The sequence below is a fragment of the Prinia subflava genome, chromosome 1 (genome assembly GCF_021018805.1).
Source record: "Prinia subflava isolate CZ2003 ecotype Zambia chromosome 1, Cam_Psub_1.2, whole genome shotgun sequence".
Taxonomy (NCBI): domain Eukaryota; kingdom Metazoa; phylum Chordata; class Aves; order Passeriformes; family Cisticolidae; genus Prinia; species Prinia subflava.
This window is the reverse complement of record NC_086247.1, coordinates 139,737,314-139,743,903: the sequence shown is the minus strand read 5'-3', so window position 1 is coordinate 139,743,903 and position 6,590 is coordinate 139,737,314. Positions and strand designations below refer to the sequence as shown.

The following is a 6,590-nucleotide window of genomic DNA, read 5'->3' as shown; positions in this document are numbered from 1 at the left end:
GGCAGCAGCAAGAAACGGGGTCATAATAAGAGAAAATCCAAGATGATTTCCACAGACATCATGATTCAGGCAGACTGCTGTGAACCACAAATGCAAAATTATAAATATTACAAAGCGTGTATTTATGTGCAAGAGGCCTGAATTTCGGTTTCTCCTGAGAACCCCCATTCCAGGGGCCTCTCGGTGCCTACATGCTCACTTAGGAGACTGTGATATGTTAGGGGGATGATTTTATTTTGCAGCGAACAGAAAAGGTGTTAGAATTTGCTCGTCTTTTCAGAGCCCAGCTCCAGCAAGCACTACCTGACTCAGCTCACAAACTGGAGCCTCAGCATCAAATTTCCCAACCCACTTAATTTGAAAGCCTGCCAAGATAGGTGAAAGACCTTATAAATATGTAAAGCAGGAAGTTCAAATTACACAGTGATGTAAATTCCCAGTGATTGATGCCCTTTTAAAAACAATAAAAATCCTCGAGAAACTACAACGTTGGTGAATGTGCTTCCTTCCCGATGGTGTCTGGAGGTGCCGTGCGGAGTTTGGCTGATGTATTGTACTTTTCGTGCGGATTTTATTTTGGATTTCTACCACTTCCTGGAGGCCAGGGGGAGGCACAGTGGGAGGAACCAAAAAACTCGGTGCCACAGCCATTTTGTTTGTGGGCAGCATGGTAGAATTCTGTCAGTCAGTATAAGGAGGGGTTTTTAAAACAGTATTTATGGAAAAACTATTCCTGCCGTAACGGATGTATCTGTTGAATTTAGTGTTAATTTAGTTCTTTCATAAGGTAGGTATTTATAATTGTAAGTAAATCGAGTGTTTGTTGGGATCGGAGCCTCCGCACTTTCCAGGAATCATGGATTTTGTCTCGGGCATGACTGGCTCTTTCGGATGCTGCGAGGCCGCCGGAGCCCGGCGGGGCGGGGGTGCCCGGGGGGGGCCGAGGGATGCGCCGGGCGGCACAAACTTGCTGCGGGCTCCGGAGTGGGGGCGGGGGCGGGGGGAGGGACGGAGGGAAAACGGCGAAGTCTTGGAATTATTTTCTCCAACTGTCTTTCTTTATGAATTCTCAAGAGGCAGCTGCTCTCTCCGAGGGGAGGATGAGGTGTGGGATTGCGCGGGGCGAGCCGTAGTTTTGCAGTGTCACCGAAAACCAGCGCTAGACTTTGGTCCTGTGTGCTCCAGAGGCGGGTGTAAAATGGCACACTGCATTTTTCCAGGCGGTGGCGGCGGGGGGAGCGGGGGGCGGGCGGGGGCGCCGCTGCCCGCGGAGCCCATCGAGCCGACGCCGGCCCCGGCAAAGTTGTGACCCCGGCGGCAGCGGGTCCCCCGCCCCGGCTGCGGCCGCCCGCCGGCAGCGCCCGCCGACCCTCGGGAAGCCGCCTCCTTCCTCGCCCGGCGATCCTGGGTGACGGGGAGGGGGAGCAAAGAAGAGAGAGAGGAGGGAAAAAAAAAAAAAAAAGAAAAAGAAAAAAGAAAGAAAGAAAAGTCTCACTTTCTGCATTTGCGAAATATTTTAAGGATGTTCGGGAAGCCCTTTGCAGCATGGAGGTGGCTGGTTGTAGGAGAGCGAGTATGCAGTCCATATTGTTACAGCCCTTTTGCAAGGGCTGCCTTCTTCGAAGGTAAGTTTGTGGTTTTAACCAAAAATATTCGTTTCTGCGGATTTTTGGCGTGTATTAGTGCTGTGGAGGATTTTCGTTGTGTTGATGAACAAAACGTAGTCTTGTATTTTTCGCAGCTTTGATCTCATGTGAATCCCACCCAACGGTGTCTCCTTAATAGCGACAATTACTGAAGTCAGTTTTGTTTCCTCTTTAAAATTTTATGCACGCGAAGATTAAAAACAATTTAACTTCAATTTAGGAGTATAAGAACTCAAATATTTTCCAGATGGACTTAGGTTGTTTTTTTTTTTTTTTTTTTTTTTTGGTTCTGGCTTTTTGTTGGGGCGGGGGGGCAGGGGGGAATTCTTTACCGAGTAATAAACGGATCCAGGACCAAATATATGACTGTCTATATAAATATAACGCAGCTCTCGTGTATAAAGAAGCATATTATGTTGCTGCTGTATGGTCTGATGGTAGCTAAAAGAGTTTACAATGCCATTTGTGATGGCTCTTGATGGATTACTTTGGTCTAAAGTAAGGGGGAAAACTGCCCTTGGTATGGTGAAGGTGGAGATGAACATAAGAGGGTTTATATTAAGTTATGTCTCTTACTAAACAGTGACCTTTTTATTTACAAATTCCAGCTCTTGTGATAATTAGCTTAAAGCATTAGTTATATAAAGGTTCTTATTTCCCCACACTTCACTTAGATGTCTTGGTGTTGGGTTGTTTGGGGGTTTTTTGAGGGGAGGGGGGGCTGAGTGGTTTGTTTGATCTTTTTCTTCCAAGAAGGTACATTTGGGAGACATTTTGTAATTTTTGGCATTTTTCTAGGAGCTTTTTTTTTTTTTTTCACCCGGTGGGAGATCTTTTTTGTTTTGCATTGCTCTGTGCTGGTGGCGCTGTGGGGCTCCGAAACAATTCGTGTCCCTGGCTCTAAAGGGGGAGGGGGCCGGGGGGAGAAAGGTGGGGCAGGGGTTGATCTATTGTATCGTTTCCTTTTCTGTGTATCAAAAGTAACCGCAAATTAGTTAAAATGACGATGAAATTGTATCTCTAGAAAATTGTAGTGTCGCATGAACTATGGCCCGGCAGAGGCATGACCTCACCCTTTCGCTGGTTTGTGTAATGAAGCAGATCCTTAATTTTTTTTTTCAATCCTGTACCTAGAGTCCAGTTTTCCTCAGTGATGAGATTTTCGGTCCCACCCCCAAAATGATTTTACAGTGGCTGCAGATGAAAGGTTTTTAAATTATTTTTTTGCAGCCAATATGGAAGGCTTTGACACACACTTATTGTGCAACTAGTCCATTGTTTGCTTGTTGTGAAGTTAAAGGTTCCATCCACGGCTGGTTCTCAAGCCCTGAGGTCCCCCTTGCTTGTGTGCTTGCATATGCAAATCTCCTGATGAGGTACAGAGGAGTTTGGGTTATGTATGAAGGTAAGGTTGAAAAGTAGGGAAAACCTAACGTAGTCCTTCAGATTGTAAGAGTATTCACCTGAGGTGGGTGGGTTTTTTTTCTTTCCTGTTGCTAAGTGGAGCATGCATTTTACATGTCTTTATAAATAGATATATGTTAATGTGTGTTGTTTTCTTTTGTTACAACCTACAGATCACCTCGGTTCTAAGTGCAAAAGGATTAGAAGGCTTTCTGCTAACATCCATATTAGGTGTAAGAAAACAGAAGTGATTAATGTTCTAAGATGGGTGGGAAGACATAGTCAAGCCCATGATCAGAGCATATATTGGAAACTCAACAGGTTCAGGAACAAATTTGACATTAAATTTAACACATTTTTAAGGAACTGATGTGCCTGTTATTTTGGAGTGATAAAAGCTGATAATTTTAGAGGCCTTTGCATCTATTTTACATTTCAATGTCTTCAGTATTTTCAAATAATAAATTTGACAAATAGTAGGCAGTTTGAAATACTGTCCAAACTTCTCCTGAATGTTTAAATCTCCAAAAATGCATTTAGATTTTGTTTCAAAGAGTTTTCTCATTAAGTTAATTAGTTTTACGGAAACTGATATACAACTTCAATATCTCTGTATTCAGATCTCTATAATGGTCTCTTATTCATTATCCTTTTATAAAGGAAGGCAAATTTTGCTTCTGTCTTGGGTAAAATACATCTTGCAACCTTCTGCCAGTAACAAAGATATATCCAAGAGAGCAGCCAGCTTTTATCATCTCTGCTCTGTCAGACAAGATCTGCTTTTATGGGTTCTTGGCTGGAGCTGAGACCTGGTGGCCTATGACACTGCAGTATGATCATTACTTCTTTAGGGTCCTGGTACCACTCTTAGATCTTGAGGACAAATATCAAGACATAAACCCTCTTAGAAAGTGTGGCTTTTGGCCATCCTCCATTTCCATTTCTGAGACCTGATCACTAGGACATTTTGGGCACAGTTTATGCCAACAGAAGTAGTGCCAGTTGTTGAATATATTATAATATCTCAATCTTAGAGAATCACTGGGTTTAATTCTGATGCAACTTTCCTTTTTTGACATTGTTTAGACCAATGTTCAGTGTGCTCATCCATGGAAAACAGTACTGAGCAAATGATAAACTGAGGTGCTTACTGAAGGTATTTTAATGCTTTTCTTATCATCCTGATCCAGATGATCATGATATCATCTATCATGAAAGCGATGATTTCTTGTGGCTGCAGCTTGTGCATGCAGGCCATGAACAAACTGATTGTTGTGATCTTGCTGCTCAGAGTCTGTTCGAGCTCAGGGAAGTCAGCAAGAACATGAAATCTGAATAGAAACTTGCTTCACACTTGCTCCCCTCTCTCCCATTCAACTGAGGCTACTCTTTATCTTTGGTTGTGGTTTTGCAACTTTGAAGCTGCATCTGATGAAAGTGTCTGATTTTACTCCTATCAAATCATAAGAAGAGTGAAATGCTGATCTTCTGCAATTCAGTGGTTTTCATACTTATCTCCTCCTTCCTTTTTGAGCCATTATGTTGCCAATAAGGACTAAGAAGTGTTTAAGATTTTGCATCCTGTCAAAGCTACATAGCAACTAATTTACCTCCTGCATCTTCTGCAGAAATGCCCAGAAGAGTAATTTCTGTGGGGTGGTTCAATCTTTATTGTGTTTTCCCCACCTGCTCCTTCTGAAATACCAGTATGTGGAATTCCAGGACCTAAAGCATAAGAGCTCTTTTTTTGGTGGGTTTTGTAATTTTCTCCCTTACATATACCTCCTTTCTAAAGTGTCAAAACTAATGTATTTTTCTCCTAATATAGTTTCCCTTTTATCTAGGAAGTCTATATAGAGTCCAGACACCTTTGAAAGGTATTTGAGTCTCTTGGCTTAAAACTATTTGAAGTATGGCATCGTATTATAAACCAATCTTTTCCAAGAGATTAATTCAACCTGACTGACCAAAATGTTCTTTGTGACTTCATGAGATTCCTCTTACTAATATTACTAATATTATGTACTCAAGTAAGAGTCAGAGTAAAAATAGCTGTCTAAAATTGTCAATAGTAGTTACTGCAAGATGTGTAGATCCCAGGCAGATATAATCAGCTTCCAAAGTTAACTAAAGTTAACTAAAACCGTGCAAACAGTTCTTCAGAAGTGGGTTGGTGGTGTAGAAGAACATTGTTTGGGGCTCAGTTCAAACAAAAGCCACACCCCCTGCTTCATTCACTCATATGTTGTGCCCTCCAGTTTCTTATGCTGATAACATACCTTGGTGCATGGCACTCCTGTCTGTTGTCTCCTGAGGGTTCTAAAGTATTCATTGTGTCCTTGATTCAACAAAGTTTCAGAGGTGAGGGGGGGCTATCTTTACGTTGGACACCTTGTGACACAATCTTGTTTCTCACCTTTCTTATTTCATAACTTTGCTAGCTTTACTTCTCCATGTCATACTTGTCAGCATCAACTTGCAGCAACGAATAATTAGTTCAAAACTTACTTCAAGGATCACCTGTTTCCCAGCTGGGAACATAACTTACAGGCCTGCTTCAGGGTCATCTTCTCCAAAGTCAGGTCTCCCCACACCTCTTCCAGACTGATATTTGCATGACCTTTCAGTGTTATGAAATTATCTCCTGTAACTCCTATAAGCCAGAGGAACTGCTAGCACATCCTTCTACCTTTTAGCATTTTTCATATTTTCCTCTCTTAGTAAATAGCACAAGAAGTTAATTCCTGTTGCAGTCAAGAAACAATCTTAGATTTTAAATTATTTAGTAAATATACAGGTTGGGGAAATGTCAGTGCTTTGAAATATAATTCCTGTGTCGCTGTTGTGAGCAACAAAATATGCCTTGGACAGATATGACCACACACCAGTGGCTTCAGGTCCTGTGGGCTTCTTTAGACCCTTTACTAAGTCACATTTCCAGTTTATTGTGTTACCACTGGGCTGTCCAGGGGCAAGATAATACCAATACTATAAACTTCCTTAATAGGAAGGTTTGTTCATCAATTCTCTACTAATAGTAGCTAGAGCTTGAAATTGGTGGTCAGAAGGTATTGCAGTGCTCTAAAAGTCAGTACATTTGCTAGAAGTAATTCTCCCTGCTTATCTCCCAAAATAAACAACAGAGACATAGGAACTGCCAAATAACGTGCGTCCTAGTCATCATTACTTGTGCAGTGAGTTGGGATGCTGTTGTGGAGCTCCTGGCTGGTAAATGGAAAGCTGCTCAGAGCCATCCAACACCCTACAACAGAAAACAGTTACAGATGTAATGTCTGTTGCTTTGAGCACCAGTAAAAATAGCAAGAGCTTTAAATGCAGTCCATGGGAATTCCAACTTGGAGCGAGTGACTGAAAATAGGGGATGCTGACTCGCCATCTTCTGTGGTTGAGCAAAACCTGGATCACTTTTGCTAGGGAAAGGGAAAAGGACGAGTTAGATTTTTCAATGCATTGAGCACTGGGATTTCCAGAGGAAAAGAGAAAAGGTGAGGTTTGACCACATCCCTGCTCCCAGGACTG

At 42.2% G+C, this 6,590-nt stretch overlaps 1 protein-coding gene across 2 annotated transcripts in view; it reads left to right on the top strand.

Moving 5' to 3' along the window:
• The first annotated feature begins 207 nt into the window (after positions 1–207).
• Positions 208–6,590, top strand: part of EPC1 (enhancer of polycomb homolog 1) — a 69,297-nt gene continuing 62,914 nt past the window's right edge. The window contains exons 1-2 of one of the 2 annotated variants that reach the window (XM_063414914.1): positions 208–787; positions 1,522–1,625. The gene's annotated coding sequence lies outside the window, so the exon portion shown is untranslated. Of the gene's footprint in view, positions 788–1,086; positions 1,106–1,521; positions 1,626–6,590 lie in introns of those variants that run through there. The other variant, XM_063414925.1, reaches the window with a different exon arrangement.